Consider the following 19,459-nt stretch of genomic DNA (forward strand, 5'->3'; position numbering starts at 1 on the left):
AACGTCACAACATAACTGGGTGATTATAAATATGCTCTATAGGTGTCTCCGAAGGTGTTTGTTGGGTTGGCATAGATCGAGATTAGGATTTGTCACTCCGAGTATTGGAGAGGTATCTCTGGGCCCTCTCTATAATGCACATCATAAGAAGCCTTGCAAGAAAAGTGACTAAGGAGTTAGTTATAGTATGATGTATTATTGAACGAGTAAATAGACTTGCCGGTAACGAGATTGAACTAGGTATGTAGATATCGACGATCGAATCTCGGGCAAGTAACATACCGATGGACAAAGGGAATAACGTATGTTGCCATAACGGTTCGACCGATAAAGATCTTCATAGAATATGTAGGAGCCAATATGAGCATCCAGGTTCCGCTATTGGTTATTGAACAGAGAGATGTCTCGGTCATGTCTACTTAGTTCTCGAACCCGTAGGGTCCGCACGCTTAATGTTCGATGACGATATAGTATTATATGAGTTATGTGATTTGGTGACCGAATGTTGTTCGGAGTCCCAGATGAGATCACAGACATGACGAGGAGTCTCAAAATGGCCGAGAGGTAAAGATCGATATATAGGACGATGGTATTTGGACATCGCAAGTGTTCCGAGACGTACCGGGAAGGAATCGAGTCACCGGAAGGTGTTCCGGGCACCCCCCCCCCCAACAAGTTATGGACTTAATGGGCCAAAGGGAGGGGACAGAATGGCCCACTAGGGGGCTGGTGCGCCCCTCCACTTGTTTGGACAACCCTAGGGAAGGAAAATGGGGAGGGCTAGCCCCTCCCGCCTTTCCCTCTCATGGGAGAAAGGAAAAGGAGGGGTGCCACCCTCCCCTGCCTTTCCTCGCACTCCAAATAAGGAAAGAAGGGGGCGCGGCTAGGGAGGGACCCCAAGTAGGATTCCTCCTACTTGGGTGCCTCCTTTGGCTGCTCCTCCCTCCCTCCCACCTATATATATGTGGGAGCGGGTGTCTAGCACATAACAGACAATTGCCTAGCCATGTGCGGCGCCCCCCTCCACCGTTTACACTCCGTCACCATCACCGTCACCACGCCGTCATGCTGACGGAACTCATCTACTAGCTCGATGTCTTGCTGGGTCAAGAAGGCGAGGGACGTCACCAAGCTGCACGTGTGCAGAACGCGGAGGTGCCGTGCGTTCGGTACTTGATCGGTTGAAGCGCGAAAAGTTGGACTACAGCAACCGCGTTGTGAAACGCTTCCGCTTTCGGTCTACAAGGGTACATAGACACACTCTCCCCCTCTCGTTGCTATGCATCTCCTAGATAGATCTTGCGTGAGCGTAGGAAATTTTTGGAAATTGCATGCTACGTTTCCCAACAGTGGCAACCGAGCCAGGTCTATGCGTAGATGATATGCACAAGTAGAACACAAAGAGTTGTGGGCGGTGATCGTCATACTACTTACCACCAATGTCTTATTTTGATTCGGCGGTATTGTTGGATGAAGCGGCCCGGACCAACCTTACATGACCACGTTCATGAGACCGGTTCCACCGACAGACATGCAACTAGTTTTGCATAAAGGTGGCTGGCGGGTGTCTGTTTCTCCTACTTTAGTTGAATCGAATTTGACTGCGGTTGGTCCTTGTTGAAGGTTAAAACACCAAACTTGATAAATCACCGTTGTGGTTTTGATGCGTAGATAAGAACGGTTCTTGCTAGAAGCCCGTAGCAGCCACGTAAAACTTGCAACAACAAAGTAGAGGACGTCTAACTTGTTTTTGCAGGGCATGTTGTGATGTGATATGGTCAACGCATGATGTGATATATGTTATTTTATGAGATGATCATGTTTTGTCAAAGTTACTAGCAACAGGCAGGAGCCTTATGGTTGTCTCTTTATTGTATAAAATGCAAACGCCATGTAATTGCTTTACTTTGTCACTATGCGTTAGCGATAGTTGTAGAAGCAATAGTTGGCGAGACGACGACGATGCTACGATGGAGATCAAGGTGTCAAGCCAGTGACGATGGAGATCATGACGATGATTTCAAGATGGAGATCAAAAGCACAAGATGATGATGGCCATATCATGTCACATATTTTGATTGCATGTGATGTTTATCTTTTATGCATCTTATTTTTCTTAGTACGGCGGTAGCATTATAAGATGATCCCTTTACTAAAATTTCAAGGTATAAGTGTTCTCCCTGAGTATGCACCATTGCGACAGTTCGTTGTGCTGAGACACCACGTGATGATCTGGTGTGATAGGCTCTACGTTCACATAGAATGGGTGCAAGACAGTTTTGCAGATGCGGAATACTCGGGTTAAACTTGACGAGCTTGGCATGTACAGATATGGCCTCGGAACATTGGAGACCGAAAGGTCGAACGTGAATCATATAGTAGATATGATCAACATAGAGATATTCACCATTGATGACTACTCCATCTGACGTGATGATCGGACATGGTTTAGTTGATTTGGATCACGTATCATTTAGATGACTTGAGGGATGTCTATCTAAGTTGGAGTTCTTAAGTAATATGATTAATTGAACTTAATTTATCATGAACTTAGTCCTGATAGTTTTTGCATATCTATGTTGTAGATCAATGGCCCGTGCTACCGGTCCCCTGAATTTTAATGCGTTCCTAGAGAAAGCTAAGTTGAAAGATGATGGTGGCAACTACATGGATTGGGTCTGTAACTTGAGGATTATCATCATTGCTGCACAGAAGAATTATGTCCTTGATGCACCACTAGCTGAAAGGCCTGCTGCAGGAGCAGATGCTGATGTTATGAATGTCTGGCAAGCTCGATCTGATGACTACTCGATAGTTCAGTGTGCCATGCTTTACGGCTTAGAATCGGGACTTCAAAGACGTTTTGAATGTCATGGACCATATGAGATGTTCCAGGAATTGAAGTTAATATTTCAAGCAAATGCCCGAGTTGAGAGATATGAAGTCTCCAACAAGTTCTATAGCTGCAAGATGGAGGAGAATAGCTCTGTCAGTGAACACATACTCAAAATGTCTGGGTATCATAATCACTTGACTCAGCTGGGAGTTAATCTTCCAGTTGATAGTGTTATTGACAGAGTTCTCCAATCACTGCTACCAAGCTACAAAGGCTTCATGATGAACTATAATATGCAAGGGATGGATAAGACAATTCCCGAGCTCTTCGCAATGCTCAAAGCTGCGGAGGTAGAAATCAAGAAGGAACATCAAGTGTTGATGGTTAACAAGACTAATAGTTTCAAGAAAAAGGGCAAATGAAAGAAAGGGAACTTCAAGAAGAATGGAAAGCAATTTTCCACTCCCGAGAAGAAACCCAAATCTGGACCTAAGCTTGAAACTGAGTGCTTCTACTGCAAAGGGACTGGTCACTGGAAGCGGGACTGCCCCAAGTATTTGGCGGATAAGAAGGATGGCAAAGTGAACAAAGGTATATTTGATATACATGCTATTGATGTGTACCTTACTAATGCTCGTAGTAGCGCCTGGGTATTTGATATTGGTTCGGTTGCTCATATTTGTAACTCGAAACAGGGGCTACAGATTAAACGAAGATTGGCTAAGGACAAGGTGACAATGCGCGTCGGGAATTGTTCCAAGGTCGATGTGATCGTCGTCGGCACGCTACCTCTACATCTACCTTCGGGATTAGTTTTAGACGTGAATAATTGTTATTTGGTGCTATCGTTAGGCATGAACATTATATCTGGATCTTGTTTAGTGCGAGACGATTATTCATTTAAATCAGAGAATAATGGTTGTTCTATTTATATGAGTAATATATTTTATGGTCATGCACCCTTGAAGAGTGGTCTATTTTTGTTGAATCTCGATTGTGGTGATACACATATTCATAATATTGATGCCAAAAGATGCAAAGTTGATAATGATAGTGCAACATATTTGTGGCACTGTCATTTAGGTCATATTGGTGTAAAGCGCATGAAGAAACTCCATGTGGATGGATTTTGGAATCACTTGATTATGAATCATTTGATACTTAAGAACCATGCCTCATGGGCAAGATGACTAATACTCCGTTCTCCGGAACAATGGAGCGAGGTAATGACTTATTGGAAATAATACATACCGATGAATGCGGTCCAATGAGTGTCAAAGCTCGCGGCGGGTATCGTTATTTTATGACCTTCACAGATGATTTCAGTAGATATGGGTATATCTACTTGATGAAACACAAGTCTGAAACATTTGAAAAGTTCAAAGCATTTCAGAGTGAAGTGGAGAATCATCGTAACAAGAAAATAAAGTTTCTACGATCAGATCACGGAGGTGAATATTTGAGTTACGAGTTTGGGCTTCATTTAAAACAATGTGGAAAAATTTCACAACCCATGCCACCTAGAACACCATAGCGTAATTGTGTGTCCGAACGTCGTAACCGTACTTTATTAGATATGGTGCGATCTATGATGTCTCTTACCGATTTACCACTATCGTTTTTTGGTTATGCATTAGAGACAACTGCATTCACGTTAAATAGGGCACCGTCGAAATCCGTTGGGATGACACCGTATGAACTGTGGTTTGGCAAAAAATCTAAGATGTCATTTCTTAAAGTTTGGGGTTGCGATGCTTATGTGAAAAAGCATCAGCTTGATAAGCTGAAACCCAAATCGGAGAAGTGCATCTTCATAGGATACCCAAAAGAAACTTTTGGGTACACCTTCTACCACAAATCCGAAGGCTAGATCTTTGTTGCTAAGAATGGATCCTTTCTAGAGAAGGAGTTTCTCTCGAAAGAAGTGAGTAGAAGGAAAGTAGAACTTGATGAGGTAATTGTACCTTCTCTCGAATTGGAAAGTAGCTCATCACAGAAAACCCTTCCCGTGATGCCTACACCAACTAGAGAGGAAGCTAATGATAATGATCATGAAAATTCAGATCAAGTTACTACCGAACCTCGTCGGTCAACCAGAGCACATTCCGCACCAGAGTGGTACGGTAATCCTGTTCTGGAAGTCATGTTACTAGACCATGACGAACCTACGAAATATGAAGAAGTGATGATGAGCCCAGATTCCAATAATGGCTTGACGCCATGAAATCTGAGATAGGATCCATGTATGAGAACAAAGTGTGGACTTTGGTTGACTTGCCCGATGATCGGCGAAGCATAGAGAATACATGGATCTTCAAGAAGAAGACTGACGTTGATGGTAATGTTACTATCTACAAAGCTCGACTTGTCACAAAAGGTTTTCGACAAGTTCACGGAGTTGACTATGATGAGACTTTCTCACCCGTAGCGATGCTTAAGTCTGTCTGAATCGTGTTAGGAATTGCCACATGTTATGATTATGAAATCTGGCAAATCGACGTCAAGACTGCATTCCTTAATGGATTTCATAAAGAAGAGTTGTATATGATGCAACTAGAAGGTTTTGTCGATCCTAAAGGTGCTAAGAAAGTGTGCAAGCTCCAGCGATCCATTTATGGACTGGTGCAAGCATCTCAGAGTTGGAATATACGCTTTGATGAGGTGATCAAAGCATATGGTTTTATACAGACTTCCGGAGAATTCTGTATTTACAAGAAAGTGAGTGAGAGCTCTATAGCATTTCTAATATTATATGTGGATGACATATTGTTGATTGGAAATGATATAGAATTTCTGGATAGCATAAAAGGATACTTGAATAAGAGTTTTTCAATGAAAGACCTCGGTGAAGCTGCTTATATATTGGGCATCACGATCTATAGAGATAGACCAAGACACTTAATTGGACTTTCACAAAGAACATACCTTGACATGATTTTGAAGAAGTTCAAAATGGTTCAGTCAAAGAAAGGGTTCTTGCAAGGTGTGAAGTTGAGTAAGACACAAAGCCCGACCACGGCAGAAGATAGAGAGAGAATGAAAGTCATTCCCTATGCCTCAGCCATAGGTTCTAAAGTATGCCATTGTGTGTACCAAACATATTGTGTACCTTGCCATGAGTTTGACAAGGGGTACAATAGTGATCCAGGAGTAGATCACTTGACAGCGGTCAAAATTATCCTTATTTACCTAAGAGGACTAAGGAAATGTTTCTCGGTTATGGAGGTGACAAAGAGTTCGTCGTAAAGGGTTACAATGATGCAAGCTTTGACACTGATCCGGATGACTCTGAGTCTCAATATGGATACATATTAAAAGTGGGAGCAATTAGCTAGAGTAGTTGCGTGCAGAGTATTGTAGACATAGAAATTTGCAAAATACAAACATCTGAATGTGGCAGACCCGTTGACTAAACCTCTCTCACAAGAAAAACACGATCACACCTTAGTACTCTTTGCGTATTAGTCACATGGCGATGTAAACTAGATTATTGACTCTAGTGAACTCTTTGGGTGTTGGTCACATGGTGATGTGAACTATGGGTGTTAAATCACATGGCGATGTGAACTAGATTATTGACTCTAGTGCAAGTGGGAGACTAAAGGAAATATGCCCTAGAGTGTCAGATTACGGGTTCCGGCAAAACCCTTGAGGTTCGAATTCTGGGGTGCGCACGAAGATCTCTCTCCCCCTAGCTCACGCTCTCACCGCGATCTCAAAGCTTAGCTCGCCGAACCCGAAGAACAAGGGACACAAGAGTTTATACTTGTTCGGGCCACCGATGTGGTGTAATACCCTACTCCAGTGTGGTGTGGTGGATTGCCTTGCAGGCTGGGATGAACAAGTACAAGGGAAGAACTACCTCCTCAGGAGAGGTTTCTTAAGCTCGGTGAGCTGGTGTGTGTGGATGGGATGGATCTAATCCAAGATGAGTTGGGGCCGAATCAGTTGCCTCCTACGGTGGTGGCTAGTCCTACTTATAGGGGCCCGGGTCCTCTTCCCAAATGTTAGGTGGGAAGGGATCCCACAACGTTCAATTTGAAGGGGGACAGCTAGTACAAGCTATCCTGACAAAAGGTGGTCTTCGCCTGTCAAAGGCTCTAGTGGTGACACCGTCGTGGGCTCTGTGATGACCTCCATCATGCCGTCCTGCTGGTCTTGGTCTCGTTGCACCGATATGGAAACCTTTGCCTGACGCCTTGGGACTCCTCGCCTGCGCCTGCTCCTTTAGAACCGAAGAGGAAACATGTACTCTGCGCCCGCTGGCGCCCGCCTGGCCTTGGTCGTCATGGCTCACGTCACGGGAACCTCACGAGGTGCCCCTTGCCTCTCCGCTCCTCGCGAGCCAGCCTAGTGAGGCCGCCCCTGAGGAGGTCTTGTGTCGCTCGCCTTGCGAGGCTTGGCCCCTCGCAAGGGTCTTGAGTGTTTGCTGGTGAAGATGGGTCGTATAGGGCCGTTAGTGGAGCCACGCCGTGGGCCGCTGGCAGGCAAGTCTGGGGACCCCCATCCCAAAACGCCGACGGTAGCCCCCGGGCCCAAGGTGCGCTCGGACTTGGCTTCGAGGCAAAGCCAAGGGGCAAGTGCGGAGCGTCGCGGGCCCCAACCGCCTGCAGCCTTGACTGACGCGTGGCGATTGACGAGACATGGGCGTCTCCGCTTCCCCATGCTGCCTCGGCAACGGTCCGACTTGACGAGTCCCTGGTGCATGCAGAAAAGCCATCATTACCTGCGATCGTGGGGGTCGCCGGTTGGCCTCCTCCTTCTATAAATGGGGAGGGGGCGGAGCCCCCTTTGTCCATCTCTTCCTTCGTTCTGCTTGCTTGTTCTTCCTCGCTCCACCTTCTTGCAGGGACACCCATGGCGCCAACGAAGAGGTTCTCGGCGGCAGAGAAGGGGAAGGCTCGCCAAGAGGGGCCCCGCTCTCCACCGCCCAAGAGGGGGTGTGGTCACCCTCGCAAGCATGCTGCGACCCCCGCTGTGACTCCCCGTGGTCGAGGACGGATCTCTTCGGGGTCCGGTGCCTCTCCGGTCGGCCGAGGCGGTGTTTCTCCGCCTGGTGGAAGCCGCCTGAGGCGTGGCGGTTCCGTCAGCGAGGGGGGCGCACCATGGTCGCTCGGCCTCCTCGGCCACGCTTCCACTCGGCAGAGGTGCTGCCGGAGTTCCTTGTGTGGTCGGAGAACCCGACCGACACATGGCTCCAGCTCCCACGCTGCTTTGCTGGTGAGCTGGCGACCACGGGTCCCAGTGGCCTCTGGCTGCTGCAGCAAGGCCTCATGGGTCTCGGTGGAGATCTCCGTCGCGAGCAACGTAGCCCTGGCCCGCGGCTGGCAGACGTTTGTCCGCGCTCATGGTCTGAACAGGCGGTGCGCCCTCCACTTCAAGTACGACGGTGCCGTGACCCTCTTCGTGAGGGTGTTTGGGGAAGACGGTCGCCGCGCTGGGTGCTGCCCTAAAGACAGCGACGGCAACAAAGTGCTCGGCCTTGGCGACGGTCGCGACGAGAACGAGGGCGAGCTCGCCCTCGATGATGGCCGCGGCTCGTCCAGCAGCGGCAGTTCCTCCTCCTGCGAAAGCACCAGCGGCGACGGCTATCACCAACCGCCCTGTCGTCGGGCTTGCTTCGAGGACGGTGGTGGGTCGTCCTGTTGTCGTGCCCCAGTGAAGCACGAGGAGGGCTCCAGCTGAGCTTGGGGAAGCGTTGGGAGCTGGTTCTCGGGAGTAGTCGCGGGCGTAGGGGCAGCTTTTGCCTGTTTTTCCTTTCTTTTCTCCCTGCATCACAAGAAACAAGTATGGGGCCCTGTGGGGGCGTATGATTAACCGTAATGCTTTTCCCGCCTTTTGCTATGCTTATCACTTCTGAGTTATGCTATGGCTCCAGTGCTTTACGTAAGCATGTAAGGACAAATTAGCTCGATGCGTCTGAAGCAGTTTCCACCTCGTGAGACGCGTATCTCCTGGCACCTGATGAGACCTCCCTGCTGCGGACTTGGGAGGTGTCGAGATACTGAATTTTTTTGTTAAGAAACCCTTATTCTACCTTGCTCAGGGCCCCAGGCGTGGCCAATCATGGCCTAGCGCACCACGTCGCAGTACCCGTGGGGCACGGACATAAAAAGGGATGCACCGGTTGTGAGCTCGGATGAGGGTTCCTCGCGAAGACCAAGGGAAGCGCTTTGCGCGCACCTGTTCAGCCCCCTCACGAGGCGTGCGAGGGAGAGTATCGGGCAAAACAGAGAACCGAGGGAAGAAACGGAGAGAAAAGGGAATCGAACCAAGCCAGCGAGAAACACCAGAATTCAAATTTTCCATTAAAGAGAGGCAAGCCAACTACGGAAAGCAAATGAACAGCCGCGTCTGGCACCTAGTCTAGTCTTCTCACAAGCGCGGAGCTAAGTGGTCCACTAGGACGTGGGAGGGAGCCCTCAAGGCCCGAGGGCGGCACTCTGGAGACTCCGGGGTGTGTACAACCCCACACATTATTACGTGACAGTGTCACAAGCGGAGACGTTCACAGGCACTTGGCCTTGCTTCATGGGTAGAACTTCCGAAGGTGCTGGATGTTCCAGGCGTTCTGGATGGCGATCCCGTCCTGCGTCTCCAGGCGTGCGGCACCAAGCCTGGAGACGCGGGCGATCCAAAACGGGCCCTCCCAAATGGGCGAGAGCTTGTGCAGCCCTTCCTTGGAGAGCACCCGCCTCAGGACGAGATCACCCACCTCGAGCGTCCTGCAGCGCCTGCTGGTATCTTGCCGCTCGGAGTGAGGCTTCATGGCGGCGTTCCTCCCCCAGCCATAGGGTAGGAGCCCAAGGGGGCCAGTGGCCACCCTTGGGGCGCCTCCTGGCAGCCTCCCCTCCCCCACCTATATATATGAGGGAGGGGGTGCCACACAAGACCACGACAATCGCTTAGCTCTGTGAGGCACCCCTCTCCACAGTTTCGTCCCTCGATCATATTTACGGAGTGCTTAGGCGAAGCCGTGCAAAGATAGCATCAACACCACCATCACCACGCCTTCGTGCTGCCGGAACTCATCTACTACTTCGCCCGTCTTGCTGGATCAAAAAGGCGAGGACGTTGATACGTCTCCAACGTATCTATAATTTTTTATTGTTCCATGCTGTTATATTATCAATCTTGGATGTTTCATAATCATTTTATATCATTTTTTCGTACTAACCTGATGACATAGTGCCAAGTGCCAGTTGTTGTTTTCTGCATGTTTTTTACATCGCAGGAAATCAATATCAAACGGAGTCCAAACGCAACAAAACTTTACGAAGATTTTTTGGACCAGAAGGAACATAATGGGCCCTGATCTCTTATATGCATGATTTCTTATAGCCTCGTATTTCTTGTCCGATGTCTGGGTTTTGATTGGCCAACTTGATCAATTTATCTTGCAATGGGAAGAGGTGCTTTGTGATGGGTTCGATCTTACAGTGCTTGATCCCAGTGACAGAAGGGGAACCGACACGTATGTATTATTGCTATTAAGGATAACAAGATGTGGTTTATTTCTACATAAATAGATCTTGCCTACATCATGTCATCGTTCTTATTGCATTACTCCATTTTTCCATGAACTTAATACACTAGATGCATGCTGGATAGCGGTCGATGTGTGGAGTAATAGTAGTAGATGCAGGCAGGAGTCGGTCTACTAATCTTGGACGTGATGCCTATATAATGATCATTGCCTGGATATCGTCATGAGTATTTGAAGTTCTATCAATTGCCCAACAGTAATTTTTTCACGCATCGTTTGTTATTTTTCTCGAGAGAAGCCACTAGTGAAACCTACGGCCCCCGGGTCTCTTTCTCATATTATTTGCCTTTGTGGTCTACTTTTCCTTTGCATTTATTTTCAGATCTATTAAACTAAAAATACAAAAATATCTTGCTGCAATTTTATTTATTTTTGATCTATTTATTCAATCTATTACAACTTTCTCCCATCCGCGCACCAATTTCTGGCGTCGTTACCCAAAAGGGATTGACAACCCCTTTAAGACATCTGGTTGCGAGTGATTATTATTTGTGTGCAGGGTTTGTTTACGTTGTGTTGCTTGGTTCTCCTACTGGTTCGATAACCTTGGTTTCATATCTGAGGGAAATATATACCACTGATGTACTGCATCATCCCTTCCTCTTTGGGTAAATACTGACATAGCTTCAAGCCGCATCAAAAGGAATTTCTGGCGCCATTGTCGGGGAGGATCTTAATCACAAATCTCATCTCCTGGCGATTTACATTATTTTCCATTTGCCTCTCATTTTCCTCTCCCCCACTTCACAAAAATTTGCCGTTTTATTCGCCTATTTTTCGTTCGTCGTTGTCTCGTCAGATCTAATCTTTGCTTGTGTGCCATGTCTCTTTTATTTGCTTGCATCTTTGCTTGCTAAAAATCTCTTGATATGGATCCTCATCCACTTGCTAATCTTTTCAAAAGATCCAATTATGATGAACCAATTAATAGTGAATTGAGTTCACAAGATTATCTTTATGAAGTTTTGCTTGAGATTTATGAATCTGAAAATTGTGATGAAGAAATTTATGATGTGATTCATGATAGCTCCTTTAATGAAAAGCATGATTGCAATGATTTTACTATAAATTCTATTGATGTCAATTTTGCTAATAGTATGCAAAACCGCAAGCTTGGGGATGCTAATTTTGCTATGAACACTATTTGTTGCAATGATCATTATTGGGGTGATTCTTCTTGTCATCCTGAAAATTTATTTAAGCCTCATGATGACTATATTATTTGCAATAATTTTGAAAGTGGGTTTGGAAGAGTGTCAACTTTAGGTAAAGATACTCCCACTATTTTGGAAGAGTGTCAACTTTGCATGCATGTGATCATGAAGAGAATATTTTATATGATAGTTATATTGTTGAATTTGGTTATGATCATACATCTAATTATTACGAGAGAGGAAAATATGGTTGTAGAATTTTTGATGTTACTAAATTACCTCTTGTTATGTTGAGATTTTCAATGTTTTATCCCTATCCTTTGCATATGCTAGATACTTGTTGTCTTGACGGTTTGTTTTCCTACAAAATTCCTATGCATAGGTAGTATGTTAGACTCAAATGTGTTTGTTATATGTTTCGTGATGCTCTCTTTGTGTAAAATTATAGCGCTTGTTGGGAGGTAATCCAATGAATAAAATTTATTTTTGATTTTTTTCTTTCTGTTCTTGAATGTTAGCACAATTATGCTACTGTTATGATTGTGTTTTTTGTGGTTTAATTAGTGTTTGTGCCAAGTAAAGCCTTTAGGGTCTTATTGGGTGATAGTTGTTTGATCTTGCTGAAAAAAACAGAAACTTTTGCGCTCACGAAAACAATTCTCATTTTTTACCAGAGCGTGATAAAATACCAATTCTTTTTGCAGAAGATTAATATACAAATTTCTCAGGTCATCCTAATTTTTCAGAATTTTTGGAGTTCCAGAAGTTTTCGAAATAGTCAGATTGCTACAGACTGTTCTGTTTTGACAGATTCTGTTTTCTTTGCGGTGTGTGCTTATTTTGATGGCTCTATGGTTTTCTTTGATGAGTTTTTGCCATAGAAAAGTTGGAATACAGTAGATATAATGCAAAATTAAAATATGAATTGGTTTGGCACAGTACTTATAGTAGTGATTTGCTTTCTTACACTAACGGATCTCACGAAGGTTTTGTTGAGTTTTGTGTGATTGAAGTTTTCAAGTTTTGGGTTACCTTACGATGGATGAAGGAATAAGGAGTAGAAGAGCCGAAGCTTGGGGATGCCCCGGCATCCCAAGCTATTATCCAAAACCAAATAAGCTTGGGGATGCCCCCGAGTGGCATCCCCTCTTTCTTCTCACGACCATCGGTATTGTACTCGAAGCTATATTTTTATTCGTCACATACTATGTGTTTTGCTTGGAGCGTCTTGTATCATATGAGTCTTTGCTTTTTTTATTTTGTGTTTTAAGTCTTGATCCCTTGCTGGACACACCTATTTGAGACAGCCAAAATTATTTCATGACTTGTTAGAATTGCTCTCTATGCTTCACTTAAATTTTTTATGAGCTATGGACTTGCTCTAGTGCTTCACTTATATATTTTTTAGCACGGTGTGCTTTAGTATTTTTGAAGAAATGCTCTCTTGCTTCACTTAGATTTATTTGAGAGTTAGTAAAATTTTCAAGAAATTCTCTCTTGCTTCACTTAAATTAATTTGAGAGAAAGAAAAATTTATGCTCATGATCTTCACTTATATTTGTTTGAGCTTATGGAAAGCAACACATGAAAATTAGTCCCAAAGTGATAAATATCCAAGAAGGATATAATAAAAACTGTCATGAAGATCATTGGACAAAATAAACTTGATTCTTAGTAATAGTTTTTGAGATATGATGATGTGATATGTGAGTTATGTTGACGAGTAATTATGCTTTAGTAAGAATATTGGTGTTAAGCTTTGCGATTCCCTATGCAATGAAAGTCAACAGTCATGCAATGAAATTATATCCTACTTGTGGTGCATTATTCAGTGTTAATTATGCTTAACGCTCGCTTATGAGATTATCCATTTCTTGGTTGGTCGCTTCTCAATCTTTTGCTAGCCTTCATTTTGCACTAAGTATGATCTCTACTTGTGCATCCAAAACCTTAAAACCAGTTTTGCCACATGAGTCCACTATATCTACCTATATGCGGTATTCTTTTGCCGTCCTAAGAAAATTTGCATGTGCCATCTCTAGTTTTCAAAATAAACTTCTATTTTGTGTGTTCGTTTCACTCGCGGAGCGGTGAGGGGTGGCTAATATTTTCCATGCTAGAAATGTTATTCTCAAGATGAGTGTTTATTCACTTGTCATTGCACGAGAGTAAGGCAAATGTATTAGGGATGCCCAGTCCCGAAATGAAAAATGAATTTACTTTATGTTGTCAAATAATAAATTCCTTGGAAAGTCTTGGTATGGAGGGCAACCATGGATACGGCTAGCCATGGAAAGTGAAAGTATTGTTGAAAAAGGAATAAACTTTATTTTCTGTTTGGGAACCGCCTATAATATATCTAGCATGGAAAGTTTTGGGAACTCTAAGTCGTTTTCGTTGGAGGGATGGATACACATCCCAAAATGATTTTATCTCTAAGTTTTTCTCTTTAAGCTCCGGCACCTCTACAAATCCCTACTTCCCTCTGCGAAGGGCCTTTCTTTTACTTTATGAAATTTTTATTCTTTTGAGTCTCCATATTCTCTTATAAAAGCACCAACTAGGAGGCAATATGATCGTACTTGAGTATTGGGTGTAGCTAATATGCGAGTGTGTTTCATGAATGGATCAATGGTTGAGCATGATGGGCTAGGGATAACTTATTTTAGCATTGATATTTTGAAAGACATGGTTGCTTGTTGGTATGCTTGAGTATTTAAATTATCATGTCAAAACTAGAATATTGCTTTGAACAATATAAAAGTCCAAATTTCCATGCTATAAAGAAAGAAATATGATATGACATGATAGGAAGCATTCCACATCAACAATTCTGTTTTTATCACTTCCCTACTCGAGGGTGAGTAGGAGTTAAGCTTGGGGATGCTGATACGTATCCAATGTATCTATAATTTTTTATTGTTCCATGTTGTTATATTATCAACCTTGGATGTTTTATAATCATTTTATTGTCATTGTATATCATTTTTTGGTACTAACCTATTGACATAGTGAAAAGTGCCAGTTGCTGTTTTCTGCATGTTTTTTACATCGCAGGAAATCAATATCAAACGGAGTCCAAATGCAATGAAACTTTACGGAGATTTTTTTTTGGACCAGAAGGAACATAATGGGCCCTGGCTATGCCTGAGGGCTGCTCTGAGGAGATAACAACCCACCAGGGCGCGCTAGGAGGCCCAGGCGCGCCCTGGTGGGTTGTGCCCACCTCGGGTGCCCCCCAGACCGCCTCTTTGCTCTATAAATACCCCAATATTCCCAAAGCCCTAGGGGGATCGACAAAATATTCATCCAGCCGCCACAGAGTCCAGAACCACCATATCCAATCTAGACACCATCTCGGATGGGGTTCACCACCTCCATTGGTGCCTCTTCGATGATGCATGAGTAGTTCTTTGTAGACCTTCGGGTCCGTAGTTAGTAGCTAGATGGCTTTATCTCTCTCACTAAATTTTGAATACAATGGTCTCTTGGAGATCCATATGATGTAACTTTTGCGGTGTGTTTGTCGGGATCGATGAACTTTGAGTTTATGATCAGATCTATCTTTTTATATCCATGAAAGTATTTGAGTTTCTTTGATCTCTTATATGCATGATCTCTTATAGCCTCGTATTTCTTCTCCGATATTTGGGTTTTGTTTGGCCAACTTGATCTATTTATCTTGCAATGGGAAGAGGTGCTTTGTAGTGGGTTTGATCTTACGGTGCTTGATCCCAGTGAAAAAAAGGGAAACGACACGTATGTATCGTTGCTACTAAGGATAAAACGATGGGGTCTATCTCTACATAGATAGATCTTGTCTACATCAAGTCATTGTTCTTATTGCATTACTCCGTTTTTCCATGAACTTAATACACTAGATGCATGCTGGATAGCGGTCGATGTGTGGAGTAACAGTAGTAGATGCAGGCAGAACTCGGTCTACTAATCTTGGACGTGATGCATATATAATGATCATTTGCCTAACAGTAATTTGTTCACCCAATGTTTGCTACTTTTCTCGAGAGAAGCTACTAGTGAAACCTACGGCCCCCAGGTCTCTTTCTCATATTATTTGCCTTTGCGATCTACTTTTCCTTTCCATTTATTTTCAGATGTATTAAACTAAAAATACAAAAATATCTTGTTGTACCTTTATTTATTTGCGATCTATTTATTCAATCTATTACAACTTTCTCACGTCCGCGCACCAATTTCTGGCACCGTTTCCCGAAATGGATTGACAACCCCTTTAACACGTCGGGTTGCGAGTTTTGTTATTTGTGTGCAAGGGCTGTTTACGTTGTGTTGCTTGGTTCTCCTAATGGTTCGATAACCTTGGTTTCATATCTGAGGGAAATACCTACCGCTGCTGTGCTGCATCATCCATTCCCCTTTCGGGAAATACCGACGTACTTCAAGCCGCATCAGACGTCATTGAGCTCAACGTGTGCTGAACGCGGAGGTGCCGTACATTCGGTACTTGATCGGTTGGATTGCAAAGAAGTTCGACTACATCAACCGCGTTAATAAATGCTTTCACTCACTACAAAAATAAGACACTTCCGTGATGATACGTGTTTGTCACAGTAGTTACATTTTCTGTCATGCAGGTACATCCATGACGATTTTATGACAGAATCAAGATAGTCATACATGTGTTGCCGTAGAAGTGTTCCATGACATTACCAAAATTATCATCACGGAAGTGTTCACTTCCATGACGATAAATGCCGCGTCATGGAACTGCTTTCGTCAAGGGTAACCGACACGGGGCATCCACCATAACGGGTCACCGTTAATCTATCGGGTCTGATTTTGGATCTAATAACCCGCTAACAGCCATGACCAATGACGATTTTTCACGTGTAAAATTCTCATTTGCCGACGGAACCATGTGTCAGCTCCGTGTCGGCACAGGTGTCACTCATCCAATGGGCGAGATGCGCCTATGATATGTTGACATGTGGACCGGCGCAAAAGTGGCCCATAAAGATTAAATGGGCCGGCCCAACTAAAGGCCCACGAGATTTCGCCGACCATAATGGGCCGGCCCAGCTAAAGGCCCACGAGATTTCGTCGACCAAAATGGGCCGGCCCAGCTAAAGGCCCACAAGATTTTTTAGGACACAAATGGGCCAGCCCGTTAACAGGCTGCCAAGTTTTGGGCCAAATGTCGGCCCATATTTGATCTGGTCCATTAACAGCCTGCCACATTCCGGGCCCAATAAAGGCCCATATGAGATCCGGCCCGTTAAAAGCCTACCATGTTCTAGGCCAAATTACGGCCCAGATCAAATCCGGCCCTTTAAGAGGCTTTGGGCTAAATTATGGCCCATATCAGATTTGGCACGTCAATTGGACGCTATGCTTTTGGGCCCACTTGCTAAAGGCCCATTTAGTAATTCGGCCTTATATTAGTTTCGTCCTGTTAAAGGCCCGTTTAAAATTTCGGCCCTATATTTATTTCGGCCTGTTAAAAGCCCGCCATATAGTTGGGCCTAACTACGGCCCGGTTTGCATCCACCTTGCTCACAGCCGATAATCTGATTGGGCCAAACAAGGACTGAGACAATTTTGGCCTGTTAACGGCCCGTGATGTCATTGGCACAATCATGGTCCGCGGTCTATTTTGGCCTGCTGCCGGCCCGTGAGCTGTTCGGCACATTTCAGACCCAACCTACTTTTCAGCCTACTAAAAGCCCATTGACTTTTCTTGCGAAAATAGGGCCGGCGGTTTATTCTGCCTATTAGAATCCCAAATCTACTAGTGGGCGAGTTTACATTTAGGCCTATTAACGGACCGATTATGTAGTGATTTGCATGACGGCCCGATTATGTACCATAATTTTACGGTTTGGTCGGTTTACTGCGAAGACACGATATATATACAGTAAAATAACTGCAACATCGTCAATAAGAAAAAAACCTAGACTATACAATAAACAAATTATAGCATATCACATCCACTGGGCATCAAAGTTCGCCACTATGATAATAAAGCACAAGCGGACAGCAAATTACATACACTGGGCATCAAAGATCGCCACTAGTGCAAATAAACACGCCGACAAAATAATATACAAAACTGACAACACTTAAATAGAGTTCAAGAAAGGTTAGCCCTGCTCGGGAGCTGCAGCGCAAGCAGCTGAGCAAGCTGATGAGACTGCGCTTGTTTTACAATTATATCCTCCTCACTCTGAAAGATAAACAAGCATACAGATGACAGGTTTTGCACATATAAGTATCAGTGCTTACAATTCATCACATTTCTTACTGACGAATAAAGTGACATAGTTTAAAATAGCATTAATATGGTAATGTTCAGGTTAAGACATGGCAGTAAATGACATTGTGAAGGAGTTGGCAGCTTCACGACACCACTAGATTACAGATCAAGAACTCATAAGTATCAATGGTTAGTGTGCTGTCAATTTATCCCATTTTAGATTGGCAAATAAAGAGACGGTTTAAATAATAGTAGAATGATATGACATTGTTCATAGTTAAGACATTGCAGAATATGACATTGTGCTGTAGTGGGTAGGTTCATCAAACCACCGGATTACGGATCAAGAACAGAAGCATACATGAAGTGCAAAAGAAGATCTTGCTTTGTATAGTTTAATTTACATTGTATGAAGAAGGAACTTGGTTGTACAACTGAAAACTTAAATTGAGAAGGACAAAATTTTGTTTATGAACTACATAATAAACTTTAAACATGCAATTTGATGCAAACACCAAAAATAAACAACTCTTGCAGTCATGCCTAACCAAATATACACAACAAAGTTTGAAGGCTTAAGAAGGACAAACTTACATTATTGGTGAAGACAGGCTCTATAAAGCCCTTGTCCATGCTGATGGGGGGGCAATTCAAGAAGTTTACCACAGAATCTTCTTCATAAGCATTGCCTTTATTCTACATTTTGTTAAGAGTAAATATAGATGTGATAATATAAGAAAAAATGGAGAATATTTAAGATAAGATGATGAGTGATGCTACATAACCAAGTAGCTATAAATGTAAGTACAGCGATACAGGCAAAAGGTACAACTAAGAGCAATGCAGAGCTAAACTTCTTCAGGACCATCGGTGTTATCCAACCTTATGGTAAGAGTAAATATAGATCTGATGCATAGAAAATGGTGGGCAAAGGAAAATAAGCTGCAGAGTGATGGTACATGAATAACTACCTGTCAATACAAGTACACTGATAAAGGATAGCAGGTACTTACAAGAACAATGTAGAGCTAAAAAATTCATTAGCATTGGATATATTCTACACTAATGTAACCATTCATACAGATCAGATAATTTGGAGCGAACAATTGATAAGCAAGCTATCATGCATACTGCTGTCACATAATGAACCAGGTATGAATGTAAGTACAGTGATACAGGACAACAGGTACTAACAAGAGCAAAGCAGTGGGCAGCATATTTGCGATATCCTGTCGTTCTTTTCAAACCGAAATTCTTCTTCGAGCTGATTTCCCGCGAAAATGATCCGTAAGGCACATGCAAAAAAGTAGAAGTTCAAATTGTCATGTGATATCATAGACAGTACCTCATCCTGGGAACGAGACCAGTGCATAACAAGGTTTTTCCATTCAATGTCTTCTAAATTTAGCACATGAGACTTCACCGAAAATTCGTTTATAGACTTGCCATCAAAGTGTGATTTCCTCAGGTAACACTGATAATGTTGCAATGCTTCCTTGAAAAGTGCAAGCAAGCTTTGCTCGTCATGACTATCCATATTGACCCTCACCTACTTACAACAATGTAATGTAAATCATTGATGTGTTCAATCAGCAGAAAACAGGAAAATAATCACCATGAATAATAGCACTTACACGTAAGTGGGACAGGAAGATGTAAAAATGGTGTTTGTCTTCACTATAATCTTCCCA

This window comes from Aegilops tauschii, chromosome 7 (assembly GCF_002575655.3).
Source record: "Aegilops tauschii subsp. strangulata cultivar AL8/78 chromosome 7, Aet v6.0, whole genome shotgun sequence".
Taxonomy (NCBI): domain Eukaryota; kingdom Viridiplantae; phylum Streptophyta; class Magnoliopsida; order Poales; family Poaceae; genus Aegilops; species Aegilops tauschii.